Source organism: Panthera leo, chromosome D4 (assembly GCF_018350215.1).
Source record: "Panthera leo isolate Ple1 chromosome D4, P.leo_Ple1_pat1.1, whole genome shotgun sequence".
NCBI lineage: Eukaryota > Metazoa > Chordata > Mammalia > Carnivora > Felidae > Panthera > Panthera leo.
This window is the reverse complement of record NC_056691.1, coordinates 23,811,191-23,833,951: the sequence shown is the minus strand read 5'-3', so window position 1 is coordinate 23,833,951 and position 22,761 is coordinate 23,811,191. Positions and strand designations below refer to the sequence as shown.

At 40.9% G+C, this 22,761-nt stretch overlaps 1 pseudogene; it reads left to right on the top strand.

Annotated features, from left to right (window-relative positions):
- LOC122204533 overlaps window positions 1-22,761 on the top strand; it is a 155,171-nt pseudogene that overhangs the window by 69,232 nt on the left and 63,178 nt on the right.

The window sequence follows — 22,761 nt, the reverse complement described above, 5'->3', positions numbered from 1 at the left end:
GATTGTCATTATCCTGGTTGTGATATTATACTGTAGTTTCACAAATGTTTTTAGGGGAAACTGAGTAAAGTATACTTGGGATCACTGTATATTATCTCTTACAACTGCATGTGCATACTAAAGATTTCAATAAACATTTCGATTAGCAAAAAATCTTTTGAAAAAATGTGATTGGGATTCTCAGAATCAAAATGGGATGTCCTCTAAAAAAACAAGAACAGATGCAAAGAAATGATCAGAGAAGTCACAATCCTCTTAGAAATTAAAAACATGATTACCATAATAACAAGCTTAATAGAAAATTTGGAAGACTTCAGAATGTAGAACAAAAGGACAAGGAAATAAATATTAGGTGAGTAATAAAAGATGTAGAGGAGGTTAGAAGTTGAAATCTCTAATAGGATATCCAGAGAGAGAGAGAAAGCAGAGAGAGTGTGGAGGAAGAAAGTATTACAGTAATAAAAGAGCAAAAAACAAACAGACAAAAACCTCAAAGCTATGAGAACAAGGAATCTTTGCAATAAAAGAGACCAGTAGCCAATAAGCAGGATAAATTAAAAAACAAAACAAAACAAAACAACAACAACAACAACAAACAAAACCCAACCCAACAAAAAACCCCAACCCACATCAAGTCACATTCTGAGCAAAACAAAATCATTCCAAATATGCAAGAACTCAAGAAGTTTACTCTTTTCCTTCCTTCCTCCCTCCCTCCCTTCCTTCCTTCCTTCCTCCCTCCCTCCCTCCCTCCCTTCCTTCCTTCCTTCCTTCCTTCCTTCCTTCCTTCCCTAGAGAGAGAGGGAATGGGTGGGGGAGGTGGGAGAGAGGCAGGGGAGAGGGAGAGAAAGAATCTTAAGCAGGTTCCACTCCCAGCGCAGAGCCAGATGCAGGGCTCTATCTCATGACTGACTGTGAGATTATGACCTGAGCTGAAATCAGTAGTCAGATACTTAACTGAATGAGCCACCCAGGCGCCCCAAGAAGTTTCTTCTTACCCTGTCTGAGGAAATTACTTGAGGATATACTCCAGCACCGAAAGGAGGGAACTTGTTGAGATTATACAACCAATAAAATAAAATTATGAGAGACTTGTTGAGTCATAGGCTTACAGAAGTTCAAATTAGAGCATGGGTTAGTGGGATCCAAGTAAAATATCTTCAAGAGAAGTAAAAGAGAATGAAAGCCTGCAACACATTTGACACATGATGAAGGGATACAACTTTCAACTAGAAAAAAAGAAAGGCACTAAGAAATGCCTGGAAAAATATACAACTCATGGGCCAAATACAAAAACAAAAACAAAAAAACACACAAAATGTGGCATGGTTTTGATTTATTAGTAGAGGGGAATAAAGGAGAAATTTTACCAATGACTTTGATTTTGATGACAACCAGTGACTTTGTTTCTAGGAGCACTGTGATTTAAATGATGGTGAGAGGGGTGATGTCACAGGAACTGCAGACAATGAGGTTTAGCATGCTCTGACTTCACAATGAGCAATATTTATCTAGTTACAATCATGCTAAGGTATTTAGTGGTTGTAAACTTTTGTAACAAACCTGTAGTCAAAACAAGAGCTACAATTAAATGTTTAAAATAGACTGGGAGGTGAGAGGATGGGGTGGGAGAGAGGGGGGAGGACAGACACACTTAAAAGTCATATTTTAGAAATTTGGGACCCATTCTATATTTTCAAAAATTTACGGTACATGAAATCAGAGGCTATGTATTTCACTTGCAGTTTCAAAGATAACTTTTAGGAGCACTAAAATAGTGATATAACTATTAAGAATTGAGAAAAGGGGAAGAGGGTGTGGGAGGTGATATTAAAGAGTATCTTATTCGATAATAGCAGGAAGGTTGACTGAAACTATATAAAGTTTGTACATCAAGAATTAGCCCCATAAACAAGTTATTCAGAATGATGTCTAACTCTCAAAAGCAGGGGAAGCAGAAATAAACATGATTGCCCTTGGAGAGTAGAGTGGGAAGTTGTGAGTTGACAGACACTCACTGTATTTTATAAGCCAGTCTATTCTATTTGATTTTCGACTACATGCATACATTACATTGATCAAGGAAAAACATTTTATACAAGATTCACTAGCTGTAATCTCCTGGGAGGCTCTGGCCCAAAATCACTCTGCAAAGGGATGTAAAGTAATAGAAGGGGCGCACACTTAGGAAACATCTGCCACTGCCGTGAAACGTTGAGAAGGAACAATAAAACCCACAAATGAAAATCGCAACCCAAATACCACATGTAGGAACATCTGTGTTAATTCTGACAAATTCTACCGGTCACGGTTTGACCTCATCCATCACTGAAAAACGCCTAACTCAATCAGGGAAAAAACAGCCCTGTCTTTGAGATATTAATTCCGCCTTATCATATAGGTCCACATATATATTGAATGTATGATGGAGATTAGGTATCACTGGGGTAATTTTGGTGTGATTGCTTTGACAATCCTAAAGCACTCTACATTTATAATGGCTGGTTGCTCTGTTTATGTACTGTAATCCACTCTCATGAGAGACTGGCTGAAATGATTTCTGCTCTGATGCATATACACGTTGAATTAGATTTCCAGAACGTATTCATTTGTTCTTATTCATCTTTTAAATACATACCTCTAGTTAACATTTGCAGATTTTACCTCTGTCCATTCCCTGCAACTCTTACTTCCCGTGAGAAGCTGTGAGAGAATGCAGCCCCAGACTTCTGATCTTGGCAACCTCTTTGATGGCTCTTTCACTAGTGGGGTCCTCACAGCCCATGGGCACCTGGGGAGCACAGTGGCGCCTGGGTTCTGGGCCAGCTGGGCTCCTGGGTTTAAGACAACTTCCGGAAGCACAGTAGGTGGAGCTCAGGTGCCACACTGCGTCCTGCCTTTGGAGTGATTTGCTGCTACTTTTATCCAGTCTCCTCCATTGACCCTTTCCTTGCAGAGAGCTTACTTCTGAGCTGAAATGCACGCAGATGTGAATAATTATGAGGAGAGAGCAATTCTTGGGGGAAGACTTTTGGCCCATCCTGTCAGAAGAAGATAGGCAAGGGCTTCTTTGGAAGCTGCTCTTGGGAGGATTTTAGGGTCATTTGGGGGGAAACTACACAAGTGAAAACGGGTTTCTGACAGCACTTACCATACCCTCATCTCTCTCAGGAATGGAAGTTTATACTGTATTTTGATTAATCTGCCAAGTTATAGATCTGCAAGCTTTGTGTCTTCGGGAATGCCTTCTGTTTTAAGTGCATGGGCTCTCGAGTTAAGCTGCCCAGGCTTAGCTGCTGGCCCAACCACTTATGAGCTGCATAACCTATTACAGCTGAGTTAACTTCTCTGTGCACCAGCTGTCACATCTGTTAAATGGAGATAATGATAATAATACCCACCCTACATGAGGTAACCTGAAAGCTAGTAAATAAGAATTAATAGCGATTATTATTTTTTTCACAAAACTTACACCAGGCACAGAAAGTTTGACCAGAATGTCTTGAGATTGCAAATTGAAAATGGGGGCTTGGAAGTGGGAGAATAGTGAGGAAATGGCTTCTAATATGACCCTTGGAGTTTCTTTTTTGTAGGTGATATTTTCCACCATCAGCCATCTACATTGCCTGAAGGTGAATTAGAGTAGTAGGGCTTTAAAGAGAGAGCAAAACAGTTAATATTCCATCTTGGTTTTCCAAAATAAGCTTGTGTTGCCTAACTTTGATACCTAAACTTTCACTGGTAAGAGTTGATTTTTTGTGAAGAGGAAAAAGAATAAGGCTGTTAAGAATCCAAGCATAAGACCCCCAAAGAAACAAGGAATCAAGTTTGTGCTGTAACAGCAGGTTGCAAGAGAGGACTGGGGACCCAGACAATGACCTCCTTGGCAAGACTGGACAAGGTAAGGGTGACCACATAACTTAATGTCCACAAACAGGTCAAAGTTGAAGGTTAAAGGAGGCATTATTATTCATTATACTGGGAGCAAATGAGTATGCTAGGACATGACTCAGGCAAATCAGGGCATGTGGCCATTTAGCCAAGGTGCACTGGTCTGGGAAGGGGGAAGAGGAGCTGGATGAGGGAGGGAACTGAAACCTGGAGCACTACGTGGAGGAGAGCAAGATCAGCAGAAAAGCCCAACACCATCTCTTGCCACACTGGAGAGTTGTGGGGATCAGTTAAGACTGGCAGCCCATCCATTAGCCTGAGAGTAAACCTCACTCATCACTTGCTTGATAAACCATGCAGCTCTGGGGAGAGCCTCCCACCTATATCTGCCAGCATAACCAGCAGAAGTGATGTCCATTCCTCCCACGTACTTTGCTGAGCCACATTTAAACTTCCCTACGTGGACACTCTTGTAGTGGTACAGACTATTCTGAAGTCTCTAGGAGCAGAGAAAGAGATGATGAGGGAGTCACCAGTATCCACAGTTAGGTGGAATCCATGTTAGAACCGCCCTTTTGTTAACAACAGATTATAGCTGAACTTCTCCAGCAAAGGAAAATAACCTCTGGGGAGATGATGATGCAGGATGGGAAGATACCAGCTCACAGACCAGGAGGTTTTGAGAAATCTTGATGCCAGCTTTCCCCCACCCAAAAGAGGAATGTAGCTTGACTTAAAAACAAGTTTATCGGGGAGCCTGGGCGGCTCGGTCTTTTGGGTGTCCGACTTCAGCTCAGGTCATGATCTTGCGGTCTGTGTGCTCGGGCCCCAGGTCGGGCTCTGTGCTGATGGCTCGGAGCCTGGAACCTGCTTCAGATTCTATGTCTCCCTCTCTTTCTGCCTCTCCACTCACGCTCTGTCTCTTTCTCTCTTTCAAAAATAAATAGGTTCCGGAAGATGGCGGCGTAGGAGGACGCAGGGCTCACAGCGCGTCCTGCCGATCACTTAGATTCCACCTACACCTGCCTAAAGAACCCAGAAAACTGCCAGAGGATTAGCAGAACGGAGTCTCCGGAGCCAAGCGCAGACTAGAGGCCCACGGAAGAGGGTAGGAAGGGCGGCGAGGCGGTGCGCGCTCCACGGACTGGCGGGAGGGAGCCGGGGCGGAGGGGCGGCTCGCCGGCCAAGCAGAGCCCCCGAGTCTGGCTGGCAAAAGCGGAGGGGCCGGACAGACTGTGTTCCGACAGCAAGCGCGACTTAGCGTCTGGGAGGTCATAAGTTAACAGCTCTGCTCGGAAAGCGGGAAGGCTGGAGGACAAAGGGAGGGAGAGCTGCTGAGCCCCCGGACGGCAGAGCTCAGCTTGGCGGGGAACAAAGGCGCCAGCGCCATCTCCCCCGCCCATCCCCCAGCCAAAATCCCAAAGGGAACCAGTTCCTGCCAGAGAACTTGCTCGCTCCGCGCAAACACCCAACTCTGTGCTTCTGCGGAGCCAAACCTCCGGCAGCGGATCTGACTCCCTCCCGCTGCCACAGGGCTCCTCCTGAAGTGGATCACCTAAGGAGAAGCGAGCTAAGCCTGCCCCTCCAGCCCCCGTGCACCTTGCCTACCCACCCCAGCTAATACGCCAGATCCCCAGCAACACAAGCCTGGCAGTGTGCAAGTAGCCCAGACGGGACACGCCACCCCACAGTGAATCCCGCCCCTAGGAGAGGGGAAGAGAAGGCACACACCAGTCTGACTGTGGCCCCAGCAGTGGGCTGGGGGCAGACATCCGGTCGGACTGCGGCCCCGCCCACTAACTCCAGTTATACACCACAGCACAGGGGAAGTGCACTGCAGGTCCTCACCACGCCAGGGACTCTCCAAAATGACCAAACGGAAGAATTCCCCGCAGAAGAATCTCCAGGAAATAACAACAGCTAATGAACTGATCAAAAAGGATTTAAATAATATAACAGAAAGTGAATTTAGAATAATAGTCATAAAATTAATCGCTGGGCTTGAAAACAGTATACAGGACAGCAGAGAATCTCTTGCCACAAAGATCGAGGGACTAAGGAACAGTCACGAGGAGTTGAAAAACGCTTTAAACGAATTGCAAAACAAAATGGAATCCACGATGGCTCGGCTTGAAGAGGCAGAGGAGAGAATAGGTGAACTAGAAGATAAAGTTATGGAGAAAGAGGAAGCTGAAAGAAAGAGAGATAAAAAAATCCAGGAGTATGAGGGGAAAATTAGAGAACTAAGTGATACACTAAAAAAAAATAATATACGCATAATTGGTATCCCAGAGGAGGAAGAGAGAGGGAAGGGTGCTGAAGGGGTACTTGAACAAATTATAGCTGAGAACTTCCCTGAACTGGGGAAGGAAAAAGGCATTGAAATCCAAGAGGCACAGAGAACTCCCTTCAGACGTAACTTGAATCGATCTTCTGCATGACATATCATAGTGAAACTGGCAAAATACAAGGATAAAGAGAAAATTCTGAAAGCAGCAAGGGATAAACGTGCCCTCACATATAAAGGGAGACCTATAAGACTCGTGACTGATCTCTCCTTTGAAACTTGGCAGGCCAGAAAGGCTTGGCACGATATCTACAGTGTGCTAAACAGCAAAAATATGCAGCCGAGAATCCTTTATCCAGCAAGTCTGTCATTTAGAATAGAAGGAGAGATAAAGGTCTTCCCAAACAAACAAAAACTGAAGGAATTTGTCACCACGAAACCAGCCCTACAAGAGATCCTAAGGGGGATCCTGTGAGACAAAGTACCAGAGACATCACTACAAGCATAAAACATACAGACATCACAATGACTCTAAACCCATATCTTTCTATAATAACACTGAATGTAAATGGATTAAATGCGCCAACTAAAAGACATAGGGTATCAGAATGGATAAAAAAATAAGACCCATCTATTTGCTGTCTACAAGAGACTCATTTTAGATCTGAGGACACCTTTAGATTGAGAGTGAGGGGATGGAGAACTATTTATCATGCTCCTGGAAGCCAAAAGAAAGCTGGAGTAGCCATACTTATATCAGACAAACTAGACTTTAAATTAAAGGCTGTAACAAGAGATGAAGAAGGGCATTATATAATAATCACAGGGTCTATCCACCAGGAAGAGCTAACTATTATAAATGTCTATGCGCCAAATACCCAAGCCCCCAGATATATAAAACAATTACTCATAAACATAAGCAACCTTATTGATAAGAATGTGGTCATTGCAGGGGACTTTAACACCCCACTTACAGAAATGGATAGATCATCTAGACACACAGTCAATAAAGAAACAAGGGCCCTGAATGATACATTGGATCAGATGGACTTGACAGATATATTTAGAACTCTGCATCCCAAAGCAACAGAATATACTTTCTTCTCGAGTGCACATGGAACATTCTCCAAGATAGATCATATACTGGGTCACAAAACAGCCCTTCATAAGTTTACAAGAATTGAAATTATACCATGCATACTTTCAGACCACAATGCTATGAAGCTTGAAATCAACCACAGGAAAAAGTCTGGAAAACCTCCAAAAGCATGGAGGTTAAAGAACACCCTACTAACGAATGAGTGGGTCAACCAGGCAATTAGAGAAGAAATTAAAACATATATGGAAACAAACGAAAATGAAAATACAACAATCCAAACGCTTTGGGATGCAGCGAAGGCAGTCCTGAGAGGAAAATACATTGCAATCCAGGCCTATCTCAAGAAACAAGAAAAATCCCAAATACAAAATCTAACAGCACACCTAAAGGAAATAGAAGCAGAACAGCAAAGGCAGCCTAAACCCAGCAGAAGAAGAGAAATCATAAAGATCAGAGCAGAAATAAACAATATAGAATCTAAAAAAACTGTAGAGCAGATCAACGAAACCAAGAGTTGGTTTTTTGAAAAAATAAACAAAATTGACAAACCTCTAGCCAGGCTTCTCAAAAAGAAAAGGGAGATGACCCAAATAGATAAAATCATGAATGAAAATGGAATGATTACAACCAATCCCTCAGAGATACAGACTCATTCTATGAAGCCAGTATTACTTTGATTCCTAAACCAGACAGAGACCCAGTAAAAAAAGAGAACTACAGGCCAATATCCCTGATGAATATGGATGCAAAAATTCTTAATAAGATACTAGCAAATCGAATTCAACAGCATATAAAAAGAATTATTCACCATGATCAAGTGGGATTCATTCCTGGGATGCAGGGCTGGTTCAACATTCGCAAATCGATCAACGTGATACATCACATTAACAAAAAAAAAGAGAAGAACCATATGATCCTGTCAATCGATGCAGAAAAGGCCTTTGACAAAATCCAGCACCCTTTCTTAATAAAAACCCTTGAGAAAGTCGGGATAGAAGGAACATACTTAAAGATCATAAAGGCCATTTATGAAAAGCCCACAGCTAACATCATCCTCAATGGGGAAAAACTGAGAGCTTTTTCCCTGAGATCAGGAACACGACAGGGATGCCCACTGTCACCGCTGCTGTTTAATATAGTGCTGGAAGTTCTAGCATCAGCAATCAGACAACAAAAGGAAATCAAAGGCATCAAAATTGGCAAAGATGAAGTCAAGCTTTCGCTTTTTGCAGATGACATGATATTATACATGGAAAATCCGATAGACTCCACCAAAAGTCTGCTAGAACTGATACATCAATTCAGCAAAGTTGCAGGATACAAAATCAATGTACAGAAATCAGTTGCATTCTTATACACTAACAATGAAGCAACAGAAAGACAAATGAAGAAACTGATCCCATTCACAATTGCACCAAGAAGTATAAAATACCTAGGAATAAATCTAACCAAAGATGTAAAAGATCTGTATGCTGAAAACTATAGAAAGCTTATGCAGGTAATTGAAGAAGATATAAAGAAATGGAAAGACATTCCCTGCTCATGGATTGGAAGAATAAATATTGTCAAAATGTCAATACTACCCAAAGCTATCTACACATTCAATGCAATCCCAATCAAAATTGCACCAGCATTCTTCTCGAAACTAGAACAAGCAATCCTAAAATTCATATGGAACCACAAAAGGCCCCGAATAGCCAAAGTAATTTTGAAGAAGAAGACCAAAGCAGGAGGCATCACAATCCCAGACTTTAGCCTCTACTACAAAGCTGTCATCATCAAGACAGCATGGTATTGGCATAAAAACAGACACATAGACCAATGGAATAGAATAGAAACCCCAGAACTAGACCCACAAACGTATGGCCAACTCATCTTTGACAAAGCAGGAAAGAACATCCAATGGAAAAAAGACAGTCTCTTTAACAAATGGTGCTGGGAGAACTGGACAGCAACATGCAGAAGGTTGAAACTAGACCACTTTCTCACACCATTCACAAAAATAAACTCAAAATGGATAAAGGACCTGAATGTGAGACAGGAAACCATCAAAACCTTAGAGGAGAAAGCAGGAAAAGACCTCTCTGACCTCAGCCGTAGCAATCTCTTACTCGGCACATCCCCAAAGGCAAGGGAATTAAAAGCAAAAGTGAATTACTGGGACCTTATGAAGATAAAAAGCTTCTGCACAGCAAAGGAAACAACCAACAAAACTAAAAGGCAACCAACGGAATGGGAAAAGATATTTGCAAATGACACATCGGACAAAGGGCTAGTATCCAAAATCTATAAAGAGCTCATCAAACTCCACACCCGAAAAACAAATAGCCCAGTGAAGAAATGGGCAGAAAACATGAATAGACACTTCTCTAAAGAAGACATCCGGATGGCCAACAGGCACATGAAAAGATGTTCAACGTCGCTCCTTATCAGGGAAATACAAATCAAAACCACACTCAGATACCACCTCACGCCAGTCAGAGTGGCCAAAATGAAGAAATCAGGAGACTATAGATGCTGGAGAGGATGTGGAGAAACAGGAACCCTCTTGCACTGTTGGTGGGAATGCAAATTGGTGCAGCCGCTCTGGAAAGCAGTGTGGAGGTTCCTCAGAAAATTAAAAATAGACCTACCCTATGACCCAGCAATAGCACTGCTAGGAATTTATCCAAGGGATACAGGAGTACTGATGCATAGGGGCACCTGTACCCCAATGTTTATAGCAGCACTCTCAACAATAGCCAAATTATGGAAAGAGCCTAAATGTCCACCAACTGATGAATGGATAAAGAAACTGTGGTTTATATACACAATGGAATACTACGTGGCAATGAGAAAAAATGAAATATGGCCTTTTGTAGCAACATGGATGGAACTGGAGAGTGTGATGCTAAGTGAAATAAGCCATACAGAGAAAGACAGATACCATATGGTTTCACTCTTATGTGGATCCTGAGAAACATAACAGAAACCCATGGGGGAGGGGAAGGAAAAAAAAAAAAAAAAAAAAAGAGGTTAGAGTGGGAGAGAGCCAAAGCATTAGAGACTGTTAAAAAACTGAGAACAAACTGAGGGTTGATGGGGGGTGGGAGGGAGGGCAGGGTGGGAGGGAGGACAGGGTGGGTGATGGGTATTGAGGAGGGCACCTTTTGGGATGAGCACTGGGTGTTGTATGGAAACCAATTTGACAGTAAGTTTCATATATTAAAAAATAAAAAAAAAAATAATAAAAAAAAAAAACAAAAACAAAAATAAATAAAAATTTAAAAATAAAAGAAAAAGAAAAAGAAAACCAAGTTTATCTTGGGGCACCTGGGTAGCTCAGTCGGTTGAGCATCTGACTTCGGCTCAGGTCATGATTTCGCAGTCTGTGAGTTCAAGCCCCACGTCAGGCTCTGTGCTGACAGCTCAGAGCCTGGAGCCTGCTTCAGATTCTCTGTCTCTGCCCCTCCCCCCCAAAAGTAAACATTAAAAAAATTAAAAAAGAAAAACAAGTTTATTTTGTAGAACTAAAGTAGACAAAAGAAAATTGACATATGAAAATAATCATGGTGGGCTTTTAGGTGGCTGATAAGGGCTTTTTGGAGGTTAATTTTCCTAGCTAATTTAGTATCCCTCGTAATTTCCCAGAGATGAACATAAAAATTACATGTTGGTGGTTTTACTCTGATGTCAACATTGTAGAAGTCTTATTTGACCTTAAGGGTATTTCTTACTGGCTTCAGACTGTTAATATTCACTCTCACCCACTCTTATAACTACAGGAACCTTTTGGAAAACATTTCTTAGGGTGAATTATGTATTTAAATGTAAAATACCAGCAAACATCCTTATGGCCATAACTTTTGGGTATTTTCAAACCAGATTATAGTAAGACAATGTATTTTATTCAGCAGATTTGTTTTAATCTAATTATGTAGGTGAATAAAAATTACTGCATGCTGGTGCATCTAATGTAAGTTATCTATTATTCACACCACATTTACTTTTAATATTCATGCAGATTCCCTTTGACATAACCTACTGTGTCACAGTTAATCCAATAAAGATAAAATATAGCTCAGCAAAACACCAGTCGATTCCAGCTTTCTGGTAATTATTAAAGACTATTTCACACTGGTTCCTTCAATCAATGTATTTCCCCTTGGATATGATGGCACTCCTCTTTGAAGCTTTCAATCCTCCCAATGGATTCAGAGGAACACTCAGGCCCCCTTTCAGTCTCTGGGTCTCAGAGGTAGTTCAAAGAGCACAACAAGGCTTCACAGGTTTATCCTCAAAGGCTGACACTGTCTGTTTGATGTATGGTGACTTAAAAAGTCATCTCTGGCAAAGCATGTGTTTGCTACCAGTCTATCGAATCAGCCATTTATCAACTTATCTGTATTCACCCAGTGCACCTGCTAACAGCTCAAAGGAGAACACTCACTGTCTCCTGCTGGACTGACTATTGATTTGATTCCCTCCTCTAATTTTATATTGTTTTGCTGCCCTGTGGATGAAGCAACTCCTTTACTGGATGAAATGAACATGGAACCCGTGAACTGATGGCCTTTGGTTGTTGTGTTCAAGAGCCCAGAGGGCAACAGATCCTTCACAGGTTGAGGACAGCTTGGCTGGCAGAGTCGCTTTCCTGTTCCAGCATGCCTTGCCTTTCACTTTTATCCACATTGCAGGTATTTCATTGTAGGGACCCTGCTAGGAAACTACAGAGAGATCACTAGGAACTCCCAACATCATCATCAAAAACTGAAAATATTCATTGTCTATGAAGGCATGCAAACAGAATCCAGAATTGAAGATAGGAATACACCAGTTCCCTCTCAATCTAACCAACTCACCATAACTGTCTCCATGCTCCAAGGAAGTTTAAAGGAAACTTTGTAGTTTCTTTATAGTCCTGAGCACATGATTCCAGCTGAAAAATTTTCTTTTCTACTTGTCCGTCATTACTGGTTTTTAATTAAAATGAGGCTACCTCACTGCCTCATGAAAATTATTATCATTTAGGAATGCCTTCCTCATCAGTTTAATCTCTGGTGTGGTCATATAATTTGATTAACATCATAGATAATGCTTCAACTATTGACAACACTATTTTGATGAATTCCTTTAGGAAAGGACAAAGATAAAGTCAATATTTTTTCTATGCAACGTTATGTATTTTAAGTACAGCGGTTGCTGTGTGAAGATGGCAGTAATTCTACTATTGTAGAGGAAGTTGTAACATGAGGTGGATCTAAACTTATGGTTTGTTCCTGATTCCCTCTCCACTTCTAAAATAAGTCATTCTTGGGGCACCTGGGTGGCTCAGTCATTTGAGCATCTGACTTTGGCTCAGGTCATGATCTCACAGTCCATGAGTTCAAGCCCTGCACTGGGCTCTGTGCTGACAGCTCAGAGCCTGGAGCCTGCTTCGTATTCTGTGTCTCACTCTTGTCTCTCTCCCTCTGTTCCTCTGCTGTTTGTGCTTCCTCTCTCTCAAGAAAAACACTTTAGAGAAATAAGTCCTTCTCTTTCTCTCTCTCTTAGGGCATCTTATAGACATTGAAATTCACCAAGATTCTATCCACAGTACTCTTTTCTTCCTTCTTTGTACACATTTGCTGGATGATCTGATTCAGTCATGACTCCAGTTATCTAAATGCAGAAAACTCCCCAAACCTATTTCCAGCCTTGATTTCTTTGCTGAGCACCAGCCCCTGTTTCTCTCTAATAAATGTGCCCATTTAGATAGGTTGCGGGCAACTTAATCTCAACATACTCAATACTCAATCCATTATCTTTATATACAACTTTTTCTGAGTTCTTTGTCAGTAGCATTGGCTAGGTACCACGTCTCTCATCATTGGGGCCAATACTCCAGGTATAATTAATCTCCGAGTAGCATCCATTAAATCCTTTTTTTTTTTTTTTTTTTTTTTTTTTACCTCTACTACCTTAGCTATTACTGCCATTGTCACAGGCCCATCTCAGGTCCTGTCACCTCTAGACCTAAACACTTCAATAAACTCCCGATTTACCACCCATTTTCTTTCTGGTTATTAGTGTATTTGTTTGAAATAAGACTTAACCATGTTGTTCTCACCTAACTTCTTTATTAAAAAGCAATTAAAAAACCTAATTGCTTGTCTAAATTGTTTTACTGATTTCTGTTTGCCTTCAGGATAAAGTTCAAAATTACCTAGCAATGCATAGCAAACTGACTGTAGCCAATTAATTCATACGGGAATCCTAGGTTCTTTACAGTAAGTATTTGGTAGTTTCAGTGGTTAGAGGTCAATGGAAACCACCCTTACAACCTCCCTACCATGTGTCACATGCCAATCAAAATCAGTCTCAGGTCAAACTCTGCCAGATTCACAGTGTCAAAGTACAAAATTCAAAGAGTTACACTGTCAGCTTATAAAAAAGCTAAAGTTATTAGTAGTGTAAGTATTGAGAACTAGACAATGGAACAAGTAGTCCAGACATAAACTCATGTATACATGGCCATTGACTGATTACAATTTTGTTTTAATTTTTTTTAATGTTTATTTCTGAGAGAGGGAGAGAGAGAGAGACAGCAAGCAGGGGAGGGGTAGAGAGAGAGGGAGACACAGAATCAGAAGCAGGCTCCAGGCTCTGAGCTGTCAACACAGAGCCCGACACGGGCTCGAACCCACAGACCGTGAGATCATGACCTGAGCCGAAGTCAGACGCTTGACCAACTGAGCCACCCAAGGCGCCCCAGACTGATTACAGTTTGACACTGCAGAGCAGTGGAGGAAAGACAGTCTTATCAATAAACAGTGCTGAGTCAGTTGGATATCCACACACACAGAAAAGAGTGATTCTTCATCATATCTTCATACCATACCCTAAACCCGTTAAGGAAGATTATATATTTAAATGTGAAACATAAATAAATGAAGCCTCTGGAAGAGCGATTCCAAGTGTGAGAAGAATGTGCCGTGTTGTTGCTGATTCTGAGATGGAGGGGGCCTTGGATAAGGACTAAAGAGAGACCTTGAGGGGCTAAAGGCAACTTCCAGTTGACAGCCAAAAATGTAACAGGGACTTCAGTCCTACAATGACAATGAATCAACTTCTATCAGCTACCAGAATGAGCCAGGAAGCAATTTCTTTCCCAGAGTTTCTGAGTAAGATCCGAGGCCCACTGATAATTTTATTTCAGCTTTGTGAGACCTGGAAGAGAGGAACTAGTTGAGCCCACCCAGATTCTGACCTACAGAAGTGGGAGATAGTAACTGTGTTGTTCCACTGTGCTTAATTTGTGGTAATTTGCTACAGCAGCAATAGAAAACTAATATACTCATTAAGAAGGAAATGGAGAAATAAATTGCGATAAATAATGGACTGCAATAGAACAGGGGTCAGTAAACTATAACCCACAGGTCAAATTTGACCTTACTTTTGTAAATAAAGTTTAACTGGAACAGAGCCAGATTTGTTATGGGTTGTCTAGGGCTGGTTTTATGCTCCAGCAGCCGTGTTGGGTAGTTTGAACAGTCTTTATGACAGTCAAAACTAAAAATATTTACTATCTGGGTCTTGAAAGAAAAAGCTTTTTGAACTCTGGTACAGAGGAATGAAACATAACAAACTACATACAATAATGTGGAGGAATATCACAAGCGTAATGGTGAATGAATCCAGGAACAAAAGGGTACTTACTGCATTTTGTTTTCTAAAGTTTATAAGCAGCAAAACCAATCTTGCTTACAGGAGTCAGGAGGGTGGTTGCCGTCGAGAAGGGGGGGGGGGGTAGAAAAGTGATTTAGGTGTGGGTGTGAGGAAGCTTCAAGGATGCTGGTAATATGTTCTTTTTTTTGGTCTGGATGGTGGTTAAAGGGCTTTGTGAAAAATCCATGAAGCATGATTTCCTCACTTTTTACGTATGCCATTTACTTACACACACACACACACACACACACACACACACACACACACACAAATTAAAACAGTATGACTTTATCCAGACATTTAAAAATGTATATGCTTTTGAGGGCCTTAGTAACACTGAACTAAAACTCAAAATATTTTGTATTTAGCATGTCCTCTGGAGATCATCTGAGGACTTCTACTTGTTTCTGATGTCTTAGACCACAGCATCGACATTACGTGGGAGCTCATTAGAAATGCCCCATCCTAGACCTGATGAATCAGAAACTATATTTTATTTTATTTATTTTTTTTTTAAATTTTTTTTTTTAATTTTAACGTTTATTTATTTTTGAGACAGAGACAGAGCATGAACGGGGGAGGGTCAGAGAGAGAGGGAGACACAGAATCTGAAACAGGCTCCAGGCTCCGAGCTGTCAGCACAGAGCCCGACGCGGGGCTCGAACTCACGGACTGTGAGATCATGACCTGAGCCGAAGTCGGACGCTCAACCGACTGAGCCACCCAGGCGCCCCAGAAACTATATTTTAATACGATCCCAGCTAATTCCTTTATACATTAAAGTTTGAAAAGTACTGCTTCTATAGATTTGCCATTTCATTGCTGCTTGTCTTTCACAAAACGTATTCCTACGTGGTCAAAAGTGCAGTTCTTGGCAACTTACACTCCCCAAACTTCTCACATGCACCTGGGCAGGACTGTTCTGGAAGCAGACATGCTAGCTCATGCTTCTTGGGTTAAAGCTCTCTGGTTTCTTCGGTACTCAGGCATCAGAAGACAGCAGGGCCCAAATTTCCCTCATTTGCATTTGGATAGGCAAATGGACCTCAGTTTATCTTTTTTATCATAATAAAGGGAACAAACATGAGAAGTTTATTGGTAATAAATAGGCCAGCCTCTTTCTCTGTCACCTTACAATCCAGACCCCAGGGGGAATATAAACATACCTGTGGATTATTTTTATAATCTCAAAGGGTTAGTTTTTCATCTTCAGAGAATTGAATAGTATAAGAAAGTTGTCTGTGGGAGAATAAGGTCTCCATCATGTAGGAAATAAAATAATCTTTTCTTCTCTAGGAAACTGAAGAAAGGTCATGTATCACAAAATTAGATGTGGAAAAAATAATCATGTACTGTTCTAATATTAGAAGAGAAAAATGGAGAAATGACCCTTCCTGGATAATAGTTCTTATGTAAATGACTCAGAAATAGAAAGTTAGAGGGGGCTCCGGGGTGGCTCAGTTGGTTAGGCATCTGACTCTTGGTTTCAGCTCAGGTCATGGTTTCACAGTTTATGAGTTCCAGCCCCACATTGAGCTCTCTGCTGTCAGCACAGAGCCCATTTTGGATCCTCTGTCTCGCTCCCTCTCTGCCCCTCCCCTGCTCGTGCTCTTTCTCAAAAATGAATAAACATGTTTTTTAAAATAAAGTTAGAAAATGGGTATTAGAGATTTCTAGATAATCGTCCTGTGATCTGAGTGCTCCTGGTATTTCTTTCTCACACATAATATAGCTTTAAAATGGCCATTATGTTGAATATCTTTGCTGTTTGTTGTTCCTCCCAATTGTGAAAAGTCTTATGTTAGAAAAATCAAATCACCCAATGGTGCAAAATTTGAAAGCACTAAGGGTGAAGGAAGAGAGACTTTGAAGGACTATACTGAACCCTGCTCTATAAAAGAACGTAACTAATAGGTCATAAACCAGTTAAGTCCACTGTGTCAGAGGACCAGTAAGCAACCAGATGTGGGACCTCAGTCTGTGTGGCAGAATGGCCAAAATAAGTAGTTTTCTCTTAAATTTTAGAATTTTGTATTTTGAAGTATAAACCTCAGTTGTGCCAAACCTTCAGTAAAGACTTTGAATGAATGAGTGAGTGAATGAATGTGAAATGCATGTGGGAGTATTCTGAAAATCAGTGAAAGTTGCTGACTTCCATATTAGGGTGAGATGATGAGAAAAGTTTTGGGATACATGGGAGGGTAAGACTCATAAGCTGAATTACAGTGAGTCCAGGAATACAACTTCAGGTACCTGCCAGAGCCTAAGGGAATATAAGACTGTAAGGCCCTCTGGGAATTTACAGAAGTCTTATGGAGGACAACAGAATTTCCTTGGCCTTTGGAATTGGGAGTCGAGCCAAACACCTAGAAAGTAGGAAGCAGAGTGACTCCTGTTGATGTGTTTTCCCTCGACTGAAAAGACAAGCATGAAAGTTGCTGCTCAAAACATTATATAGGTCATATCACAGGGTATGAAACTATCTTGGAGTGTCCGGGTTTTCTTATGTTTATATGAATAATAGGCAGTTACATCTTTTATATTCTCTCCCATTCAAGAAGAAGAAAATATTAAATATATTTAATGTGTATATTAGAATTTTTCTTGCCAATTATTAAATAATTTTTTAATAGAAAAGGAGAGTATTTAAAGATGGCTAACTTCTAATCAGCATACTGGGTATTAGAAATGGGCTCTCATTGGTGAAATGAATGATATCTAAGATACATGGGCTGGCTAAAATATTTAGGAGTTCCTGGAAGGACAGAGTTAAGACTTCTTCAAATTTACAGAGCAGGTCATATGAGCTTAGTGTCAGCTTACTAATGGATGTTGTTTACGAAGTACCTGAACCACTTTGCTGATGTGTGTTTGTTCAATACTTGTGTTTGTGTGGCAGTGTTTTGGCTGAGACATGGTCTGAGGATGGAGAGGAGGAAATGCTTGTCACCTTCCTTCAGCATTGCAGCAGCTGCCATTTTTCAGAAGCTAAGAGTTTCATGACTAAGAGTTGCTCATGACCAACTTGCTGAAGTCAGTTTTCAATAATTTGTTAAAACTTTGTTTACATGCATTTTTCATTTTTATCAGTATTCTTTCACCATTCTATTTGTATCTACAGGGGACAAAAGTGTTCAGACATTGGAGTGGGGGTCCGTGAGTGACATCCATTTTTGCCAATTCCCTAGGTGACAATAGCTATCATTTCCCAATTTGGTTTCCTGATGCACTTCTGCCTACTTAGGTCTATCCCATTAGTCTCCATCTGTGGGGATATGAAGATTAACCTTGCTCAGTGTTATGTTGGAGATTTGAATTGGAGATCAATTTCCTTTAGGGAAGAGACTATCAATCAATGTCAACCTTTTATTTATTCAACACCCACTGTATGCACAGTATTGTTCTAAGTCCTTGGAGAATTATCAAAATTGTGTCTGTATTGTAGACCATGATCTCCAGAACTCATGATCTATGGGGGCACAGAAGATAAAGGGTGTATTTAATTTCAGTATCTAAAAATAATCTTCAGTGACAGCTGTCTATAGATTCACTGCTGAGGCTCTAATTTGTGGTAGGTCCCCTGTTCTTTAAAATTTCTTTCTTTTTCTTTCTTTACTTTCTTTCTCCATCCTTTCTTTTCTTTATCCTTCCATCTTTTCGTATTCTCCTTCATTTTACCTGTTTTTTCCTCTCCCAGAATGTGACTGTAGGATGCTGGCTTTGAGTATTTCCTTTTGAAGGCTATGCTAAGGGCAATTGGCCCTCAGCCCTCTGAATCTTGCCTTACTAAATTTCCTCATAGCCAAGATTCATCTGAACCCTCCTACTCATGGAAGTTTCTGGTCTTCATCTTGGTACTTGAGGACCCAGGAATTTGGGATTTGAATCTTTATTCTGCCACGTTCTGACTCTGGCACTGGGCAACGTGTCTAAATTCTCTCAACCTCAATGTCTTCATCCCCAAAGTAGAAGACAAAATGTTTACAAAATAATACATAGCACATTCTTTCCAACTTTGGTTATGGCCATTATCACTTCTGCTTTATTTTTACCCTAATTCTTGGTTTCTGATCTTGGTGGACCTTGGACCTTCCTCTTTACTGTACAAGGTTGACGTGCCTGTTTGTCCAGCCGATGTCAGACCCAGGTGTGTCTCCTGACCTTAGCATCCCTGTTTCCATCAGAGCACCTCAGCAGCCTTCCTACAACCACATCCTCCCCCTGCCCCTCCACCACAAAGTTGGAGTGATCACAGAGGCTCCTGGCTCTTCCCTTAAACTATACCTGCATACTTAGGGGCTATGTATGCCAGGGGGATTCATTTTAATTAGGAATATTAATAATTCGTCCTTTATTTTCTCTCAATAGTTGTAAATTTATATAATTCCCTTCCCAGGATATATTTAAGCTCCAGATTTATATCTACCTATGTGGAAAGATTTAGGAATTCTAGTCATCAATGTGCTTAAGCATTTAGTGTCTGGAGTCAGAAAGGTGGCATCAAATCCTGGCATTGATATTTAGTAGCTATGTAAATTTGTGTAAGTATTTTAACAGTTTCAGGCCTTTGTTCCATCCCCACCTATTTATCTAAAGATGGCAGGTTCATGCAGTGGAAGGAGCATGGTCTGGAGCAGCAGAGACAGTTTCAAATCTTGTTTCTACCATTTATGGAATGAATAATTTTGAGAAAAATCTCTCTGCTTCTGATTCTCATATATAAAGGGAGATAAAGGATTGTCATAAAGATTAAATGAAGTCATCTCTTTTTCAGGGCATCTTGGAGATGATCAGCTGCCTCAGGATGAAGTTGAAAATCTCCTTCCCAGTCACCAGCTGCCAGAAACTCATTGAAGTGGATGATGAATGCAAACTTCATACCTTTAGTGAGAAAGGTATGGAGACACAAGTTGATGCTGATGCTCTGGTAAAGAGTGGAAAGAATGTATGGTCCAGATCAGCAAACAAGGTTTCCCCATGAAGCAAGCTGTCTTGACCATAGCTATCTTGGCTTGTCACTGAGTAGGGGCATTCCTGTTATAGACCAAGGGGAACTGGAGAAAGGAAGTACAAATCTGTTCAAGGTTTCATTGTAGGTACCAATGTGAGTGTTCTCAATTTGGTTATTATTGAAAAAAAAAAGATATTCCTAAACTGAATGATACTATGATATACTATGCCTTGTCACTGGGGGCCCAAAAGAACTAGTAGAATATGCAGATTTTCAGTCTCTCTCAAGAAGTTAATGCCCACTGGTGTGTTGTCAGAAAACCCCTGCACAAAGCCCCAGGACTAAAGTATTCAAGATTCAGTGTTTGTTCCTCCACATGTCCTGTGACACAAACATCAGTGAACTGATTTAAAGAGATGGTGTACTAAGGAAAATAAGGACAGGGCTGCAGTATTTGATAGATTTTTGAACAAGAGAATGAAGGAGACCAAAGAAAAATGCCAGGAACAGATTGCCAAGAGACATAGCTGTCCTCTTTGAGAGCTTTTATATCTGCGTCCAGCCAAAAACAAAATTTTCAACGAGTGACCAAAAAATAATATCAGACATTAGAAAAAGTTAAATGGGATTAGATTGTATGAATACATTTAACTACGAAAGACTTTGAAAATGTTATTTCAAGCCCCAGTAAGGATGCCCTCACCTAAGTGTACTTTTCAGTGTTCAAATGGGTCAAAGAAGGAAAGACCGATGGAATCTCTTTCTTCAACTGTTTTTCTTGGTACTTCTGAATTTCCTGGGCCTCTTAGTTTCTGTAGTTCTCATTTCCTCTCTTATGTATTGCTCTCGGGACTCTCTTCCTTCTCTCCTTTCTGTCTTCTAGGGCAGCTGCCAAGCCCAAACCAATAAACAACAATACCAAAATCACTTACCTTTAAATCTTTCAACTTTTGCACAGAGTTCTTGTCTGTCCTTTTATTTCCAGGTTCTGACAACTTTTCTCTGAGGTTCTTTTCTGAGAGACACCCTTCATAGAGCTTTTCTCATCATGATAAAGTGTGGTGGAGCAGACTGAGCATGCCTGGAAGCCCACTCATCACTATAGCTGGTCCCAAAGACAAGCTGTTTTCAATGGTAGGGCAGCTGGTTGGACATGATTCTTTGATGAAACAACCAATGGATTGAGGAAGGTGTGTAGGAAGAGAAGCTGTGTTTTTTATTCAGGATAAGTCCCCAACTAGTCTCAAAACGGAGTCCCTTTAGTGCCACACTGCTTTAAACTCTTAAGAGAAAATCCCTATGTAGAAACCTGGAGCACTGGGGACACAGAAGGTATTCCCTGAAGAAGGAGTGCGAAGAACAGATTTCATGTACAAGGCAAAAGTTGTAGTTAGAAATTCTCCCCAAACTTAAACACTGCTAACCACAGACTAGTACTGTTTGAAGAGCAGTACTGGAAGTGAGTTGGTATTGGGAGAATATCCTGTCTCAATTTAGAATCTCAGAATGTTGTAGCTGGACACTCTAGATTGGAGGCCCAAGCTCAATTAGAAGGCAAGCACGTAGCCTGATGGAAGTTGCCTGTGGGACTGTGGCATTAGGAAAGGGCAGACATCTAAAGGGGGAAATGCAGCTCTACTCCTGGTGTTTGTTGTCTTGACGCTCATTCTTGTCAGAGTCTCCAGTTTATTGAGAGAAACTAGATTTTAGTGTGAAATCCTTTAAAATATTTGCAACTAATTAAACAAGTAAACAAAACACTATGTGGGCTAAGTGGTTGCTATGTTATAAATGCCGAAGTAGTTAAAAGACTTATTTTTTTTTTGAGTTTATTTATTTTGAGAGAGAGAGAGATCGAGTGCATGTGCTCTTGATCCCACAAATCATGAGATCATGACTTGAGCCAAAATCAGGAGTTGGATGCTTAATTAACTGCACCACCCAGGTGCCCCAAAAGACTTATTATTTATTTATTTTTTTTGGAAACTGAGGCTCAGCAATGGGAAGTGACTGCTTCATAGTAAGTTGTCTAGACAGATATTCTAGATATGCTTGATAGTAAGTCCCTACTCTGAAGTTCTTTTATTAAGACCAAGTCCATGGCCGATCAATCCCTAAAAATACACTGACAGAACTGACGTGTGATAGATCACATAATTAATGTAAATTTTCACTCTCCCTTTAAATAGTATTGTATATTCACACCATTACCATAGCTGTGGTGATGGGGTGTATTTAATCATTACTGACTTTGAACTTGACCTTATGGCTTGATGGGATGACATGATTCAGGCAGAGGCTTCAACACATGAATTTTGAGGGGACACAACTCAGCCTGTAACATATAGGTTACCCTTTGACTGGGTTGACCACTTCTTGTCCAAACCCAAACACAGTGAGAGTGCTAAAATGCTCAACTGCATCAGATGCTGGAACAACTTGTGTGAATTAGGAGTGGATATATGGCCATGCCATCCCAGTGGTGCTGCTGGTGGTGAGGGATATCCAGCCTACTTCACTGGGGATCAGGGTCTGCTCCTGCAGTTCTGACTGCTGTTACAAAAGCTTGTTTCAGCTCTCAGGTGGACTAAGGAAGTACTTAGCTGACCAAGATGAAAGAGATTTAATTAACTTCTTTTAACACCATTCCCCAGAACCAGCTTTGTCTGCTTTCTTTTTGCCTATTGATCTCCCATCACCTGTCCTTAAAAATTTGTTACACACATATTCCTGGTTCCTTGCACAGTCTTTGTTTTTATGCTGCACAAGCCTTGAAGTCAGGCTTAGGAGCACTTTGCATTCCCCATGAATGCATTTGTGAGCCTTATCAATTCTATTAAAGATCTC